Below are 19,580 nucleotides of genomic sequence, written 5' to 3' on the forward strand. Positions count from 1 at the left end.
CCTGTTCTCCTAATTTTGCCTGCATTGGTGTTGTTTGTTTATCTTTGCCTCTCGTAGGGAAACTAGGAATACCTGATGTGCTAGTATAGTAGTAATTCTTTAATAGATATAATTGAAATAATTATGGGAATCAATAATTTTCTTTTAAAGAGGAATAAGTAATAAGTCTAAAAAGAGAAGTCAAACTCAGATAGCAAAGAGCTTTAAATGGAAGATTAGTTTTAATTTTATCTTAGAAGCACTGGGCAGATGCTGGAACTTTCAGAGCAATGTCAAGACACAGTTTGATCTATAATTTAAGAGTATCAACTAGGCAGTTAAAGATGTATTGGAGAGGAGAAAGACTCAAGGAAACAATGATAATTACAAAGCTTTAACAATAGAACTGGTGGGAAGTGATAAGTACCTGAATTAGTATGCTTTGAGAAAATTGAGGGATGTGAGAAATGTAGACTTGATATCAGACTTGGAAAATTAATGAATGAAACATAATTGAACCCAAGGAAGCACTTGAGATATGTGAAAGAGGGTAGAGAGAGAAGATGAGAGGACCAAAATAGAGCCTTTTCATATTTTCATGCTTTTGAGACTAAGCAGATTGGGAGATCAAAGTAGACAGAGAAGGACTAATCAACAGAGAGTAAAAGAAACATTAAAAACCTAAAAAAAGCAGAGCATCAGTAGTAGTAAAAGCTTCAGAAAGTTTTAAGATAAATATAGAGAAAAGACCATTGGATATAGAAGTTTTGCGAGGATTCATTAAGCTTTTACTCTGTATCAGACACAAATAAATTTTATATGATGCTAAAACTTGATAACATGACATTTGAAACAAAAAAAAATTAAATTAAATGCTCTACATCGAGTCATTGCAGTTGGCTCAAATCAGCTCTGGGGAAGTCTGACTATAATACCCAATGCTCATAATAGCTTTTCAATAAAAAGCTATTTTTCAGTAAAAAAGAAAAGCTACAATATACCTAACGGACATATCTTAAAGACGTTAGTAAAAGACTCCCAAGATTTTTGGTTAGCTTTTGCCATATGTTCTCTAGACTTAAAATGATGTTCCAATTGAATCTGTTTATACTGATGTAATACACAGATCTGCAGTCCTTCTGTACCAGTTCTTCTTAATATGCCAAATTAGTAAAATGTTCATTTCTAAAAGCTTGATCTGTCTGAATAATTCATAACAACTCCTAATCATTGGGGAAGTATAGCCCTAGAGACTCATGAACTATAGAATACAAACTCAGCCTCTTCAGGGCTAAACCTAGAATGCTCTGTGAATATTTTTCCCTCTGGTCATCTGTCCTTACAGTATGCATTGGGGTTAGAATAGTAGCTCCAGGTTATATGCTGTATTTATTTATATCTTTTCTTCATCTAAATCACAATGAAAATTTCAATTAAGGGCAAGAAAATGGAAATGGTAAATTTCCACCCTCCATGCTTCCAGTACATGATTTTTCTTTCTTGATTAATGTCTAACATCATTATACAAACATGCAAACCAGAACTAAGATGATATTTTCAAATGTCTTTCAGCAGAATACTTTCTCTGCAAAACCACCCCTACATAATTAATTCTGCTATGGTATTTATAAATGCACATACACAAAGAGACACATGGGATGTGACCACTTATCATCCTTGAGTTTCTTAAGGGGGAAAATTGAAATCTACAATTGGTAATTGGACACAAGAAAATGTTCCTCTTAAATGTGCAATAAGTACAAAACAGAAGATGAGAACAACAATAGCTGAAGAAAACTTTAAAACACCATAAAAACACACTTGTTTTCAACTATTAGATATGTCTTTTGATTCAGGTTCGATCCTATTACAATTAAACAAATAAATTCAATTTGACTAATGGAATTTTAGTTATTGTTTAAAACTATGAACAATATTCTCCATGTTTATGGACTATTAAACTTATCTTACTGCTTACTTTTTTGTAATTAAGGGAAATAGCTCATTACAAGTTATAAATATACTGAGTAACAATGCAAAAAAACTGATGACAATGTCTGTGACTTAGAACATACATGATAAAATATTTTAAGCATAATCTCTCCATTAACTAATATTGGGTTCATTTTTGGAAGATTTAACCAGCATAAATTGTTTCAACAAATAAAATATAACTGAAATGATTTGTGGCCATTATCTCCACCTCTAATTCTTATTTTTTAGAAAACCATTGACATTTATATTTGTGATTTAAAAAAAAAAGAATAATGCTTTTACAGAAAAAAAAATAGTTGAAAGTGCATTTTAATTTGAAGAGGAGTCTTTCTAGTAATGATTAAGAAAAATATTCTAAAACAGAAACAGAGGAAATGTAGTTTTTAGCCAACCTTTCTCTCTCAAACTGTTCTTTATTCCTTTTATAAAGGTAGGACTGTATTTAATTTTTTGCTGATGTTCTGTTTTCTCCAGTAAAGTTAAACCAATTCACTAGCAATTTCACTGCTTAAATATAAAAATTTTCTCTTTAAGAGACTGAAAATGTTTTGACAGTGGACAAATGGATTGAGAGTTGAAGGACTACATATTCTTGGGAGTTGATGTTTACCCAGAAGCATGAAAATTGAAATAAAAGTGCATGCAAAACAAATCCTTTGGGTTAGGGTCATAATTTCATTGTATCATTTGCTGATGTTCAATTTCCTTCATGTATGGTTAAAAAATAGATGTACACATACAATTAAATATGTTAAGGTTCTTTAATTAGATTCTTATAATTTTTTAAAATTAAATATGTTTGATAGTATTTTTCACATAAAAATGACTGTCCCCCTCCTGGTCCCCTCTAAAATTGGTTATCTTTTTCTTAATCCTTATTTCAGTTAATAAATGTCATTTTGGTTGTAGCATATAAGGACTAATTTTATTCATAGACAATTTATGTAGTGTAATTTGAAGTACAATAATAAAGATATTGTTCTTCAAAATCTCTTTCTATTCTTCTGCCATAGTGCTTAAAATTCTAGAATTAGAAATTAATTTGTGATATTTGTGATATGAAAATGTCTTCTGTAAACATTTTTATAAATAAGCAACCAAATATAAATACAACCATGAAGTGTTTAAATTTTCCTGAAACTTTCACAGGCAACTTATTTTATATTATGAAATAAATCCTTGGCTTATTATTACTATCTTAAATTTTGAAAATAGAGAATTGGAGAATGAGAAGGGGAATAATTTTAACACATGATATAATGCCCAAAGAGGGAAAACTTGTATAGAACAACACAGTAGAAGCTTCAGCAACAAACTAGTAATATAAGAACTTAAGCACAGGGGTCAAAAAAGATACTAAAATGACTCACATGACCACAGAAAAGTGGCAAAAGTTACTGTCTTAAAATTTGCTAACGTCAGTCAGGAAAAAGAAGATATTACCATAGACTTTTGTACTTTAAGAAACTGTAAACTATATTCATGAATACTATCTATGTACCAAAATATTTTAACACTATATATTCACAGATATGTATGGCTATTGGTCACTAAAATGGAAATGAATCTTCATTTTCTTTTGTTTTGGAAGAGAAACCTTGATAACGGATTAGTTACGTGACCCAGAATAATTTCTATCAGTTCTCCATTGGGCATGAAAACAAGAATTATTTTTCAATGATAATGAGGGTGATGATGATAGAAACTCACATTTTTATAGTGTTTTAAAATTTGGAAACATATAATGCTGCTATGAATATTTTCTATCTACTGTAAAGATTAAAAATTAAGGGAGACTGAGGCAGGTAGAAATTAGTTTCTCTCTGCAAGGACTATTATATTTTTAGAGGTTTATTAAGGATTAAGGATTAAAGAAAATACAGGATAAGGAAAACGTGCCTAGGCCAGAAGCCTAGACAAGACCTCACCTACATTATAGAAAGAGCCACATCTGCTCCAAAACGGAAGTCCATAAACAGAGCCAGCTCAAAAGCCTTTGCAATCAGCTTAAGTACCTTCTCGATCTCTCCCACCTCAGAATTCTGTGAGATTACAAAGCATTTTGGGGAAGTGAAGCAAGGGCTTGTGGGGATTGAAGTCCAGAGTTCAAATCTCAATTTTACATTACCAAAATATTTTATCATTATATATTCCTAGAAGTATATGGGGATTGGTTATTAAAGGTTATAAAATTTTAATTCTTTTTTTTTTTTTAAGAAAAAGAAGCCTAAGTATCAGGTCAGGTATTTGTCTCAGGATTTCTATCTTTAACCTCATTGAATAGATGACAAGAATTTTGATGATGAAGAAGATGGCAATTATGATGATAATTGAAACTCATATTTGCACAGTATTTTAAAGCTTATCAATCAGTACAGTATTTATAAAGGGCTGATTCCATCCCTTTGCAAAATCCTGGGACTTCCTAGAAGGATAAAACCTTAATCCCTGAAATCAAAGAGCTCTCATTTTAAGGAGGAAGACAATAAACAAATATTTATGAATAATAAGATGCATACTTAACCAGAGGAAGGTAAATGGAGAGAGAAGGAGTACCAAGGAAAGGATGGGGAAAAGGATAGAAAACAAAATCTTCAGTAAATTACAGGATTTTCATTGTCTTGAAGGAAGTTGGGAAAATTAGAGGCAGAGGTAAAGAAGGAGAACATTCTAGGTATGGGGAATGGTTTCTAAAAAGGCATATGTCTAGGAGATAAAATATTTGTACAAGAAATAGCAAAAAGACTAGTTTTACTAGATCAAGGAGCATGATGATGTGACTTTAACAAAAATACTAGAAAAATAGAAAAGTGGTTAGACTGTGAATTTCTTTAAGTGCTAATGTTAATATTTTATATTTAATCTTAGAGTTAAGGAACCTTTAGAGTTTTTTGATGACCACAAGTGGTATAGAATAATATTATTATATATAGTGTTTAGAAAAATTCATTTGGCAGAATGATAAATTGGAATGAGGACATATTTAAGGCAGGATGACATTCATTTAAAAGACTAAACATAAAAAAACTCTTTTACATTTATATATAATGACATCTTCTAATCTACTATGAAACTAGATTGGGAGAAGAAAGTGGAAAAGTTGATTGCATGTCTTATTAGAAGTAAAGCATAGCAAGGATAAAAGATGTTTTATTAACCATCTGAGATGTCAGGCATCTTTAGTAGATATGTCATAGGTGAGATGAAAAACACAAAAAATCTTTTAACTAGTTTGAATATGAGAACATTCTATTTTAATCTTAAAATGAAATATTGCATCTTGGATAGCTTGTCTTTAGCAGAATTTTGAATCAGTATATCTCAAAAAGTTTCTTTAAGAACAGGCCCAATTCTTATCAGATGATTGATAAATTCAAATTTCCCCAATTCATAGTACTCAGCTGATTTTCAAGTCATTTAACTGTAACCTTAAATTTACATTTAAGCCTGTTTATTCATCTAGGAAATAAAGATATTCAATGGATAGAGCTAAATTCTTTTCTATTCCTTAAGAAAGCTTCTGTGTTTCTCAGAAAATATCATCGAGCAAAATTATAGCAAGTATCAACTTCATTTCAAATAATAAGCCCTGTGACAATAAAGGAGAAAAATTAAAGATTGTTTACTTCAGGAAATATGTTTCTACTGATTGTTGAAAATGAATATATTTCAAAAGCTTTGAAATTGTTGTGTCCTTTAGTATGTTGATGATTTATAGTGATTCACCATCAAGTTTTTTTTTTTTTCAGTTTTTTAGGATGTTTCTAATTAGTGTAAAGGTTGTCTTACTGTTTAAAAATATTCAAAAAAGCAACAAAATCTCCACTTTCTGATATAAAATTTGTACTTTGTTATGTGTGTACACACATATTGACACTTAGATAAAAGGGATATATCAAACTTAAATGAACAATGATTAATATAAGCATGTCAAAAATATGGATTTAGAATCTTATGCCTATCAGACACAGAATGTGAAAACCTGGGAGTAGGACTACATTATTGAAATTGCCACTATTTTAAAATCCACTGTAGAAAATTATAGTCAGTTATTGTGCCCCTCCCCTAGATACACAAGAGGATGTTATAAAACTCCAGTTTAAAGCAGTACCTTCGTTATAAACTGAGAATCATTATGATTTAGCTTTTCAACATATTCCCATTTATCTTCCATCTATGTACACTCTCAATGTCTACTTTATTACTATCAAGTTGCAGAAAATGAGCTGAGGTAAGGAGAGAGTGGAAGCTGACAGACATTCAATGTCGCCTACACTAACATTTGGCATATGTTTGAACAAGTGACTTTTCAAAGACTGTATAACTTGTATAATTCTCTGAGGATACTAATATAATATTGATATGAAGTATAACACAAATTAATTTAACCTTCAGGAATTCAAACTTTCAAGTTTTGAAATATTGATATGTCTAACACATCTACCAGAGGTCTGTATAGAAATTTCTACCCTTATTTTTGGTTTTCAAAAGGACAAGAGGGAGGAATAAAAGTTATCTTTTTTTTAATAACTTGGAAGAAGTGGGGTCATTTTATCTTTCTTATTCTTTCCATATTTAAAAAAAATTTTTTCAAGGAATCTCATGAAGTGAAGGATCTAGGTATACTAATGGAATTTTTTTTTACATTATTGACTCTCATCAAGAAAATCTGGAATAACACATTCATAGTAAATCTTCCTTCCCTCCTACTCATAACTAAGACTTACTTTCCATTTACAAGTAGAGGAAGAGTCTCTTTGGTAACTTCTTCACTGTCTTTAGGGATCAAGTACTTCTGGCTTCTACCTTCAGGAAAGAAGAAAGAAGAGGTCAACACCATTTAAGGCTACTGAAGAAAAAAAAAACACTTTAGGAAGAAGCTGAAATGAAAGGAACTGACAGACTCTATCTCCTTATCAGTTTGCTACACTGGAGGCTTCAAAGAACTACCACTGGCATGAGCTCTAAGACTTTTCCCCTTTTAGTTGAGCTGAGGGATCTCACTCACAATGGGGAAACACCTTCACTCTTCATTGTCTGTTATATATCTACGCATAATTTTTCCAATTTCAGGTGGTGGTGACATTTGCTATTGACCTGGATAAATGTATTTCCTTGCTAACTTTCATGAATGTGTATTGTGAAACTTGTATTTGTTGGATAGGAATCAAGCCTTGAGTATAAAGATGGGGTCCTATGTTTCCCCATTAAAGAGTTAGTGATAGACATTACCTTGAACATGAAAACTGCCTCCCTAATTTTATTTAAAGTAGCTGATAGATATAAACCTAGTCCAGTAACCCCTTTCTCTGAGGAAAGCAAAGTGAACAAGCTTCTCTGATCCCAATCTTCTGCTTCTTGTCCTGGCAGAAATTAGTTTGTTGTTGTTGTTGTTTTCCTTGAAGAAAGGAGTTGGGGAGAGAAGCCTAATAATATTTATTGTGATTCACTTCAAGTCACACAACAAACCTTCACTACTACATGTGAGGGGTAGCTCTCAATATGCAAAACATTGTCCTTGTTCCTGGGGATACAAAGACAAAAATGAAAATACTTTTAAAGGTGAGTTTAAATGAATAGAGTGACTCAAATTGCACTTCAATAAATAAATAGCATAGACCAATTAATTGTATGAGGAAGTGTTAACAACCAGAAAAAACACTTAGTGTATCTCTGACAAAGCAGATGGTATTAGAGAATCACCTTCAGTCCTTCAAGAACACCCCCAAGACCATAAGGAGTCAAAGTACCAAAGTTCTGAGGACCCAACTCATCAGTAAGAGTTAAGGTTAGGATAACCCTGAGTTTGTGTGTAGTACATAGGTATTTCCACATTGTAAAGTAGTGGATGTTTGTCATTCTAAATTTATTGTATTTAAATCTTTTTAGAAATCCCAGATTTTCAGATAACATTGAGATTTCAGATTGTATTAATCAAGAAACTTGAATGGAATCAGCATTTTTTAAAAATATTTGATCTTGCTTATGATAATAACAAAAAACATCATAGAATTTCAGGACTCCACACATTAGTCTATTATAACCTTCAGAAATTAGTTACAAATTAGGAAACATAGAACCTTTGACTTTGGAAAGATTTTAAAGATTTTTAGCTAGCTGCCCAGAACTAATTTGCATATTTCTGAACAGTAGGTTAGGCCTTTACTGATAGGCATAGAGTCAGTATGCTACTACTGTTCCATGGCTGAATTCACAAGAATTCAGAAGAAGCCTAACAAGTTGGCCTGCATTTATAAGATATTGAGACATCATTATTCGAAATATTTACCACATCCAGAACAAAACAGATCCATTCCAGGTCCGATTCACTTAGTAAATAGCATCTTGGGAAAAGGAAAAAGAAAACTGAAAGAATAGGGCTGAAAGGAAAATCAATTAATACTGACCAGCTGAGAAAAAGAAAACAAGGGATATTTAAGATATTTAAGTAAACACCTGTAGGCTAAAGATTATTTTCAACAAATTATATAAGTAATGAGAGACTAAATCAAATAAGATAAATATGATCAGTGAGACAAGTACTGCAGCAAGTTTTTTATATCACTTTTGACAATCATAATGACTGGTATGCTATTAGGGACTTAGAAATAAGAAAAAAAATGGGCTTTTAGTTTATCCCCAAACATTTTCAGTATGTGTTCCTTTATCCCTTTATAAATATAAGGATTTCTTCTATTCACAAAATAAATATAGTAATGAAGTGATCCATCATATTTCCCTTCTAATATTTGCTAATTGTTATATTATAAAATTAAAAATTCTTAACCTAAGCATTAAAAAGTTTTCACAATCCTGCACCATTCCTGGCTCTCCAATGGTCTTCCATTTCTCTCTTATAGGAACTCTAGCCAAAATATAGTCAAAACAATTTGATAATTGACTCTTGAACATACTATATGAATTTGAATCTCCTTGAGAATCAGAAATGTGGTTTAGGGAAAAAACTGGTTTTGGATTTAGAGGTTCTAGATTGAAGTCCTGGTTCTACTCTGACCAACCTGGGATGGTTCAATGAAAGTTATTTAATATTTTTAAAAGTAAGGGGTGAACAAAATAACATTTTAGCCATAAAACCTATAATCTTATTACTTATACTCATAACTTCCCCACCATACCTGATGTCCCTTCCTTTCCTCTGTGCATAAGTAACCCGACTTCTACTTCAAATTTCATCTCATTCTGATACTAAATGTCCTAATCCACAATAAATTACTATTGGCTTACCAACCATTGCCTTTATTGCTTATTTTATAGTTATTCAACACAACTTATTATTATTATTTATTTTATAGATATATACTCTACCTCCCAAGGCAGAAAAGTAAATATCTGGTTGTTATTTTTTGTTTTATTTTGCTTTTTGCATTTGTGCTTTTGTGCATAGTACATGCTAAACATATTAGCATTGATAATATAAGGAAATTTTTTATATGAATAATTTGAAAATTTTGGTCAAGAAAGTAGTATAGAAGGTGTCTTTCTGACTAATTAGACATTATAATACAGTATTCTTGCCAAAATATTGAACAGCCAAACTACTTAGTCAAAATCTCACCAAAACAATATGATTATTGACTCCTGAAATAACAGATGACTGAAGTAATATTAAAGTTTCTTGGGTTTGAAAGTATCTGGTTAGCTAGAAAAAGCAATGGTGTATCAAAAGACCTGAAAAATATTAAATTTCTGTAGTGAAGTACTATAGTTTTCTGTTCATGACAGTTTTTCACACTTTTTTAAAAAACCCTTACCTTCAGTCTTGGAGTCAATGCTGTGTATTGGCTCCAAGGCAGAAGAGTGGTAAGGTCTAGGCAATGGGGGTCAAGTGACTTGCCCAGGGTCACACAACTGGGAAGTATCTGAGGCCAGATTTGAACCTAGGACCTCCCATTTCTAGGCCTAGTTCTCAATCCACTGAGCTACCCAGCTGCCCCCAGTTTTTCACATTTAAAAAAAAATCTGTGCCATAGATAAAGACATGAATAGTATATTTATCAAATCTTTGCATGCAGAAAATCTTGGAGGCATATATTATATACTGGTGATAGAAATAACATCCAAGTAATTCTAAATTATTTTTAAAAGATTCTCCAACTTAACAAAAATAAATTTAACCAGGAAAATAATAAAGACCTATAATGGGCTTATAACAACAACAACAAAAATGAAAGTATAAGACTGAAAATAAAAATCCCTAAGGAGAAATTCTTCAATAAGGCTTTAGGTATTGCAGTGATTGGAAAATTAACTTTGAGATGTGGTAGCCAAAAAAAAAAATTCTCCCTGATTATGTTAGAAAAATAAATATTCACAAAGTGAAAGGTGACATTCCACCCATCTTTATGTTGTCACTAATTTTAGTCACTACTTTTTAACAGTGATATTGTTGTGGGGTTTATAGGTAAACCCCTGGGAATTGGGAAGGATACCTTTTGTAAGAATGCAAGACTCCAAAACTTAGCTTAAAAGTAAAGAGAGAGGTTTATCAATAATGATGAATTTTTGGCCAGCAAGACAGCATGAGTGGAGCAACCTAGGATGTTGCTCCCCGAATGCCTCCATTCTGGGGTTTTTATATTCTTCTACAGCAGTGGGGACATGACTCTGGAGCAAGGGGTTGTGGGGAAAAGGTTAACCCGAGTGCATGGGGGTGATTTAGAGGATGAATGAATGAGGTATGTTCCTTTGTTCATCACAATTCAATGGGACAATCAAAGGAGTTTTGGGTTTGGAGTCATTAGAGGCTAAGGGAGCATAGGAATTTCCCTGATAACAGTTTGCTTGAGTTTCTGGGGATACAATGCCCATGATAATATGTTGGAATAGATATATAAGTACATAAAATTATATAAATGTAATTCTGTAAAATACATATATTTTCTAAATTCAAATAGTTTCTAATAATGATAGCAGTGTAAAGGGTAAATATTATGGTTGAGACTGAGAAAAATATAAATTTAAATGGGGGCCAAGGGAAATCCCAAATAATAAAATAACCAAGTCAGCTGTCAAATTTTTATGGTGTTTTAATTACAATAGGAGGAAGAAAATATTAGAGGGAGAAAGAGAGAGAGAGAGAGAAGGAAAAAGGGAGAGAAGGAAAGAAGTTTAACTCAGAACCACTTTGGCTCAGGCTGAGCCAAAGCGGGTGTTAAGGCCTTGGAGAGCCAAAGCAGGGAAAAGAATCAGGTCTTATCACTCACGTGACCAATCTTAAGGAAAGCAGTCTGCGGGGCTCCTCCTACCTCAAGCTCCAACCTTGAACTGAACTCTAGCCCTCCTCCCAGAAAGTCCGGAGAACTCCAGGGGCTCTTCTCTACCTCACTTCCCGCATCTCACATGTGCCAATGGTGACTCAAACTTAACCTAGGACCATCCAGAGGTCTGTCCTTTTTTTGCACATGTCTGCTGAAGGCCATTTTCTCAAATAATTAAATCTTGAGTTGGCTGCAGCCCTTCCTAATCTTGTTACACTGAGTAGGGTGAAAAATGTAGTTTTCAAGACCTGATTCTGTTATTTCAAGTATCTCTATTGTTATTGATCAGGAAATAGCTAAATCTGATCTTCTAAAGAATGGTCTGAATAGGCTGGAGTAGTTTTGAAATTCACAGCAGTCAATATTTGAAGAAAGAAAACATTTTTTGGCTAACTGATGGACTCAAGTTTTAACAAACACATGCATGGATATATATGCTAACATTACGTATGTATCACATAAATATTATATTATAATATCTATTCTTTCCAAAAAGCCAAGATCAGCAAAGATTAGGAAAGGGAGGAAGGCTACTTTTATTATATATAAAAAAACTTATATATAACTATATATAATCATTTCCTAAACTTTGAAGCAATTTAGTTTTAGAGGCCTAAGAGGTTACATAATATAGTCATTCTGAGAATCAGAAAGACCTGAGTTATACCTCATTGGGGATACAGACTGCTTTTTATTTTTTCAATTTTCAATTTTCTTTGTAGTCCCAGATTCCAGAACTCAGATCAATACAATTAAGTGATTGGTTAATTGACTGATCATGTTTTACAATTTAAATTAATATCCAACACTCCAAGAATTATATTTATATTTTTTATTAATAATCCCTTGAAGTTTAGAAACATGGAAGAAAAACAACTGCTTGGTTACATGGGTGGATGGGGATATGATGGGGGATATAGACTCTAAATGATTACCTAAATGCAAACATCAACAACATGGAAATAGGTTCTGATCAAGGTCACATGTAATAACCAGTGGAATTGTGCATCAGCTATGGGAAGGGCATGGGGGAGAAGGGGGAGGAAAAGAATATGATTTTTTTTAACCAAGGAATAATCTTTGAAATTGACCAAATTAAAAAATTAAAATAAATAATTTTTTAAAAAATAAGCACATGAAGTAGAAGGAATAAAAAGGAAATAGAAGTAAAAAAATTATATAACAAAATTAAAACCACATGAGGAAGTGCTCGTGCTTATCCTTTACCTCACTTCCACAATGTGCTATCATTGAAGAAAGCACAAGAAGCAGGAGCATATAACATACGAAGGAGCAGGGTATGGTGGGAATTGAAGTTTTAGGGTACAGAAATTAATTACACAATGTTCAAATTTAAAAGAAAAAAAAATTCTCCATCCTTTGGATATTGCTGTCCTATCAAATTCCTTTATTTTAAAATTATCCTATTATGTTTTTCCAGTGGTATTTTTTGTATCTAGAGTAAATTTTATATATCATAGACTCTGATAACAGTCTGGTGAGGCCACTGGACTCTGTTTAAAATAATTATTTTAAATGTAAAAAAAAATCAAAGATTTTTTAAAAAAACCCACAAAACTATATTAAAAGATAGTCATCAAAAAGTATTCCTTTTATCTCTATTCAGGTTTCTCCAGATATCAATTTACTCTAATTTTTCTAGCATTTAATTCACTTCCCTTATTTCTTTCATATTTATTTTTTGCTTCATTTTATTTAGTTCTGAAAGGAGAAGGTTTATATCTTCCACTAGTATGGTCTTACTATATATTTCCTCCTTGAACTCCTTTAATTTTTCCTTTAAAAATCTAGATGCTATACCATTTGTAGCATAACTGTTTAGTAATGATATTACTTCATTGTTTATAGTACCCTTTAGCAAAATATAATTTCCTTCCTTAACTCTTTTAATCAGATCAATTTCTACTTTAGCTTTGTCTGGTATCATGATTGCTACTCCTGCTTTTTTTTTTCTTTAAATGATACATAATAAATTCTGATCCAGCATTTTACCTTGAATCTGTGTGTGACCCTGCCGCAAATGTATTTCTTGTAAATAGCATATAGTAGGATTCTAGTTTTCAATCCACTCTTCTATCTGCTTCCATTTTATGGGTGAGTTCATCCCATTCACATTCAGAATTATAATTACTAACTGTGTTTTGCCCTCCATCATATTATCCCCTTTAAATCCCACTCTATTCCCTTTCTCTCTGTTCCTCTTCACCAGTATTTAGCTTTTTGTCACCCCTCCCTCACTTTCCTCACCCTAAAATTGCCTCCCTATTCCCCTGTCTTATTCCACTTCTACTTCTCTGTGGGGTAAGATATAATACTATACCCCATTGAGTATACTTGTTTTTCCCTCTCTGAGCCACTCAAAAGAGTCTGTCACCACCTTTATCTTTCTCTCTTAGTATTGATTTTTCATACATCTTTATGTCTCTCCCTCCCTTTTCTCTCAATATAACCCTCTCTTTTAGCTCTTGATTGATTTTCGACATACTATTCATATGCATACATATGATATCATACATACATATCATTCCATATCATCACATTTACAAACACATCATATCATCATATATCATCACATATATCATATCATCATAATCAGCTTACTTCTCTACCTTCTTTCTGAGTAAATTCCTTCTATTTTCTCTACTACCAAAAGTAATTTTTGAGAATGCCAGAAATTTTCTTTCTATGTAGACATATAAATATTTTTACCATAATAATTCCCTTAAATTTTCTCTTTCTTATTTACCTTTTTTAGTCTTCTCTTGTATCTCACGTTTGAACTGCAAATTCTTTGTTTATGTCTGTCTTCTTCCTTAGGAATGCTTGGAAATCTATCTTATTGAATTTCCATATTTTCCCCTGAAAGAATATACTCAATTTTGATGAATAGGTGATTCTAGGTTGTAAACCCAAATCTTTTGCCTTCCTGAATATCATATTCCATTCCTTTAGGTCTTTTAATGTAGAAGCCACCAAGTACTGGATATTCCTGATTTTAGTTCCATGGTATTTGAATGGTTTCTTTCTGGATGCTTGAGTTTTTTTCTCCTTGACTAGATGGCTCTTGAATTTAGCTATTATATTCCTGTAAGTTTTCATTTGAGGATTTCTTTCTGGAGGTGATCTGTGAATTCATTCAATTTCAATTTTATTTTCTTGTTCAAAGATCTCTGGATAGTTTTCTTTGATAATTTCTTGTAATATGATATCCAAGGTTTTGTTTTGTTTTGTTTTCTTCATTATGGCTTTCACATAGTCCAATAATCCTCAAGTTGTCTCTCCTAGATCTATTTTAGGTCAATTATTTTTTAGTAATATATTTCATGTTTTCCTCTGTTTTTTTCCCCATTCTGTTGATTCTGCTTTATTGTTTCTTGATTTCTTATGAAATCATTAATTTCTAGATGGTTAATTCTGATTTTTAAGACCTGATTTCCTCTGTTACTTTTCGGTTCTCTCTTTTTTTTTTTAATTGGCCCACTTCTTGCATCACTTTCATTTTGCCTTGCATCATTTTCCTTTCATTTTGCATCACTTTCATTTCTCTTCCACACTTTTCCTCTGCCTCTCTTAATTTATTTTTGAAGTCTTTCTTGAATCTGTGTCCTATTCATATTTTTCTTTTTGACTTGCATGTGCTTTCTTTGCTTTCACTGTCCCCTTCTGTAGCTATACCTTGCTTTTTGTTTCCATAAATATTCTTTAGAGTTAGATTTGTTGTTGTTGTTTTGTTTGCTCATTTTTCCTCTTTAATTTCAGATAGGCTCAGTTTTCTCAGAAGTTTGAGTACTCTCTCAAACTTCAGTCCCTCTTTGATATACTTCTTGGATTATTTTCTAGGTTTTTACCAGTTTTAGTTCTTGGAGGCTGATGTGATGGTCTGAGGGCTTAGATCTCTGAGAGCCCTGTCTCACTGCTGATTCAAATGATCCTTGAGATCCAAATGATTTAAGGAATTGCCTCAGGTTTGGGCATAAACTTTTGATCTCACTCAGAATTTGATCAGGTCAGAGGCTGATCAAATTCTAGCCCCAGGCTTAGGCTTAAGTTTTTGGTCTCACTGTGTACTTGATCCAATCAGCACACCCTTGATTGCCCTGTCCTGGAACTCTGCCCTTAGTTTTGGGCAACAAGATAGGGGTGGGGTACTGTTGTGAATTGTGTCCTCACCCCAACGTATGAATTATATGCTCATCCCAAGCCTGGACTGGGATCCTTGGCTTTGCTCTGGGCCCACAAGGATCAGTCCTCTTTAGCCCAGACTGCTTGTGAATTTTGCTTCCAGACTTCTCCACAAGTTCGAAAATTCAAGGTGTGTGGTTTGGCTTGGTCCACTATTTGCCCAGGAAGAATCTCAGGGTCTGAATGTTGGTTTGGACTTTGCCTATAAATCTGAAACAGCAGATGTAGAGTGGGGAGTTAGGGGCTTGCTCTTGGCTTGTTCCTCCTTGCTACACCCTTTTGCTGTCTTTGCTCTCTTCTCTCTCCAGTACTTGAAATGTTCTATGCCTACCTTTTGGATTTTTCTTTTTTTGAAAGTTGTTTCACTGCCTTTTTGTTAGTTTTTTCACTCCTGTATTCGTTTTGTTGTTATATTTTTATTTTGGTCAGATAAAAGAGACAGAACAAGGGAAGCAAGCCTTCCTATCCCTCTAGTTTGGATCATAGTACCAGTATATGGATACATTGTTTAAGCACATTTTATGGCTCTCATCCTTCAATGGATACAGACTACAGCAGAAAATCAGATGTCATTTACTTTTATTACACTATCTCTTAGCAATTACTTAGTTGCTTTCAATAATAAATTGCTTACTCTATACTTGTAGCCCATGTGCTTACAAATGTTACAAAAGTACACCATCCTATACAAAAATTATTATAAAAAATATTATCTTTTGACTTGCCCAGTTTCACAAAACTTTTTACAAATTTTGAAAATAAGTCACTTAATTCTAATTATTGTAATGGGAAAAGAATATATATTAGTATTGATTTTTAAAAGAACAATTTCAGATAGGCAATACTAGGAAACAAAGACAACTTGATAATAGTTTCAAATAGTTTACTGTTTAGTGGCTGAAATACTACAAAGTATAAAGTGACCCAATAATTGGTTAGCTGCATTAGAGGGGTATCTGTAGAAAAGGAGAATATTCCATTGGCAGATCTAATAACAATAGTTATTTAGAAATACTGATGAGAATAAATAATATTTTAAAATATTCATTCAATAAATGTTTATTAAGCACCTACAATATGTCAGATACTGTGCTAAACATAAGGGATACAAAAAGTATAGGAAAATAGTTCCTATCCTTAAAAAGCTTATAAAAACCCTTAAAGACAATATGTAAGTAAATATCTACAAGACAAGCTATATACTGATAAACAGGAAATAATTGAAAAAGAGGGGAAACATTGGAATTAAGAGGGATTAGAAAAGACTATGTGTAGAAGGTTAGATTTTTACTGGGACTTACAGGAAGCCAGAGAAGTCAATAGTCAGAGCAGAGGAGGGAGAACATTCCAGGAATGGAGGATAGTCAGGGAAAATGCCTGGAACCAAGAGATGGAGGGTCTTGGTTTTTGAAAAGGCAGAAAAAAACTGGATCTTGAGTGGGTTTGTTAGGGTCCGAGTGGAAGTACCCCACAAAGGAACATGCAGAGACAATGTATCAGGCAGCAGGGAGAGGTTTATTGACTAGAGCTAGGACAGTTCTCCAAAAGAACCATTCTGGGGCAAACAGGAGAGTGCATATTTATAGAGAGCAGTTTAAAAGGGCGGATAAGCAAGATATCTGTCCCAACACCTGTGGCCTTGCAGTTTCCTTTCAGGAACTGTATTGACTGTGGCCTTGCAGTTCTTCCAGGATGCTTATCTACTATGGCCTTGCAGTTTCTTGGAACTTGTTCATTTGGACATAGTGCTACCCCTTTCCCTTCAGGTTAAGGAATGAAGTATAAGGAGTCTGGAATGGTGGGATGAGGAGACTAAGTTATGAAGGGATTTCAATACCAAACAGAACATTTTGTATATGTTCCTTGGGGAAATAGGAAGCAGTACATGACAACTATTAATATAACTGGAAATGTTTATAATTAATATTGGTGAGTCAGAGATACTGCTCATAGTACTGTGATTGATCTTTCAGCTTTATTCATAATTAAACAAAACACTAAATCTAAATATAATAAAAAAAGGTATAATTTTTCTCATTTAAATTCACGGATACTCTGAAATTTATCACAGTCCCCCATACTTGAAGCACAAGTTAAGAGCCTTTGAATGAGTAGAATCATTTTCAATAGGCTAAACAACATACATAAATATAGTAAAGCTAAATAATAAATATTTGCTCTGAGAGAAAAAAAAGCCCCAACAGTTCTAATGGTTTGGCATTCAAATTTACAATAGATACCAAAATAGTGAGGGTTCCTAAATAGAATATGAGATCGTTTAAGATGATATTTATCATCAAGAAGATTAACAAACATGAATTTTCAAATTCAATTTGTGGACACAAAGAAGTGAAATATTTGGAGTGAAAAGCAATTAAAGCATATGCTAACTAAGATATAGCACAGAGATAGTGATATACTGACTAGTAATCATACAGATAACCTCTTGAAAACCAGGTTATTGTTTGGCAGACTGCCAGAGAATTATAGGCATATACAACTAGTCACCACAACACACAAAGGTTGTAAGTAATTAATTATCTTAAGCTATGCAATTGTTTCTTTTCACTTGGGGCACGACCTTGTTCTTTGGTAAATGGATATTAATTAATACAGAAAAAAAAAACATGCAGTATTTCTACAGATTCCACACTTGAAAATAATTGTAGTGAAAAATGGTTTGCTTTGACTACCATGTGGACTTTTGCTAGAATATTTAAAAGCCAAAGTTAAATAAAATCTAGGAATCAGGAACGTATTGGCTAGAAAATTTGCATCTAAACCTAGATTTAAAACTTGCTTTTATGTCCTTTCATGATAAATTATTTAAATGATCCTCTACAAAAGATCTAATGGATATTTGCATTTCAAATTCTATCCCAACCTAGGAGAAGAGAGGAATGTGTGCCTGGTATTCATAGCATTGAGACAAAGTTTCAAATTGTTCTCCTGAATATTTGGATTTGTTCACAGCTACACCAACAATGTATTAGTGTATCTATTTTCCTACATTCCCTCCAGCATTTTTTTCTATCACCAGAGGCAATCTGGTGGGAATAAAGTAGTACCTCTCAGTATTTTAGTTTTTCATTCCTCCATTTATTAATGATTTAGAACATCTTTATAGAGATTTTTTTTATCTTTCAATATTTTATTTTCTGTAATTATATGTAAAAACAATTTTTATCATTAGTTTTCTAAAATCTTGAGTTCCATAATATCTCCCTCCTCTCCTCCATTTTTCCATCCCTGACATAGTAAACAATTTGATGTAGGTTATATATGTGGTGTCAAATATAACATCTTTCCACGTTGGTCATTATATGGAAGAAACACATAACACTCATATATATGCACAGAGAAAAAAATTAAGTGAACAAGATGACATTTCTATCTGTTTTCAGATTCTAACTGTTCCTCATCTGGAAGAAGATAGCATTTTTTCATCATAAATCCTTTAGAATTGTCTTGGATTTTTGTATTATTGATAATAACTGAATTATTCAAAGTAGATCAACTAAAACATTGCTGTTATTTTATACAATGTTGTCCTGGTTCTGCTTACCTCACTTTGATCATCTAAGTCTTTCAAGGTGTTATGGGCGGGAAGGATACCTTTGGGGTTCGGGAAGGATACCTTTTGCAGGAATGTAAGACTCCAAAACTTGGCTTAAAAACAAAAAGAGAAATTTATTAATTTAGAAAGGAATGTTGAGAATGGCCAGGAGGATAGCATGGTGGGAGAGCAAGATGGGGAGCAGTTCTTGGGAGGACAGCATGAATGGAAAGGCTATCCCCCAGAGGACATCAGTTCTGGGGATTTTATACTTTTTACAAGAGATGCTATGTCATGGTGTGGACCTGACCTATAGAGTGTTAATCTCTCAGGCATTTGGTGGGGTGGGGTGGTCACCTGACTGGGATCTGCCTGGAGGCATAAAGATTCATCTCTTTGTCCATCTTAAATCTAGACAAAAGAGGATAAACATCTCAGGACCCTGGGTGGAGTCATTGGGTGTTTCTAGGTTAAGAGTCAGGAGGATGCAAAGGCAAGGTAGTTTCCCTGATAATAGTTCCTTAGTTTCTGAGGGTACCGTGTCCATGTCACAACAGTTTTATTTTTTT

The sequence above is a fragment of the Monodelphis domestica genome, chromosome 1 (assembly GCF_027887165.1).
Source record: "Monodelphis domestica isolate mMonDom1 chromosome 1, mMonDom1.pri, whole genome shotgun sequence".
Lineage (NCBI taxonomy): Eukaryota > Metazoa > Chordata > Mammalia > Didelphimorphia > Didelphidae > Monodelphis > Monodelphis domestica.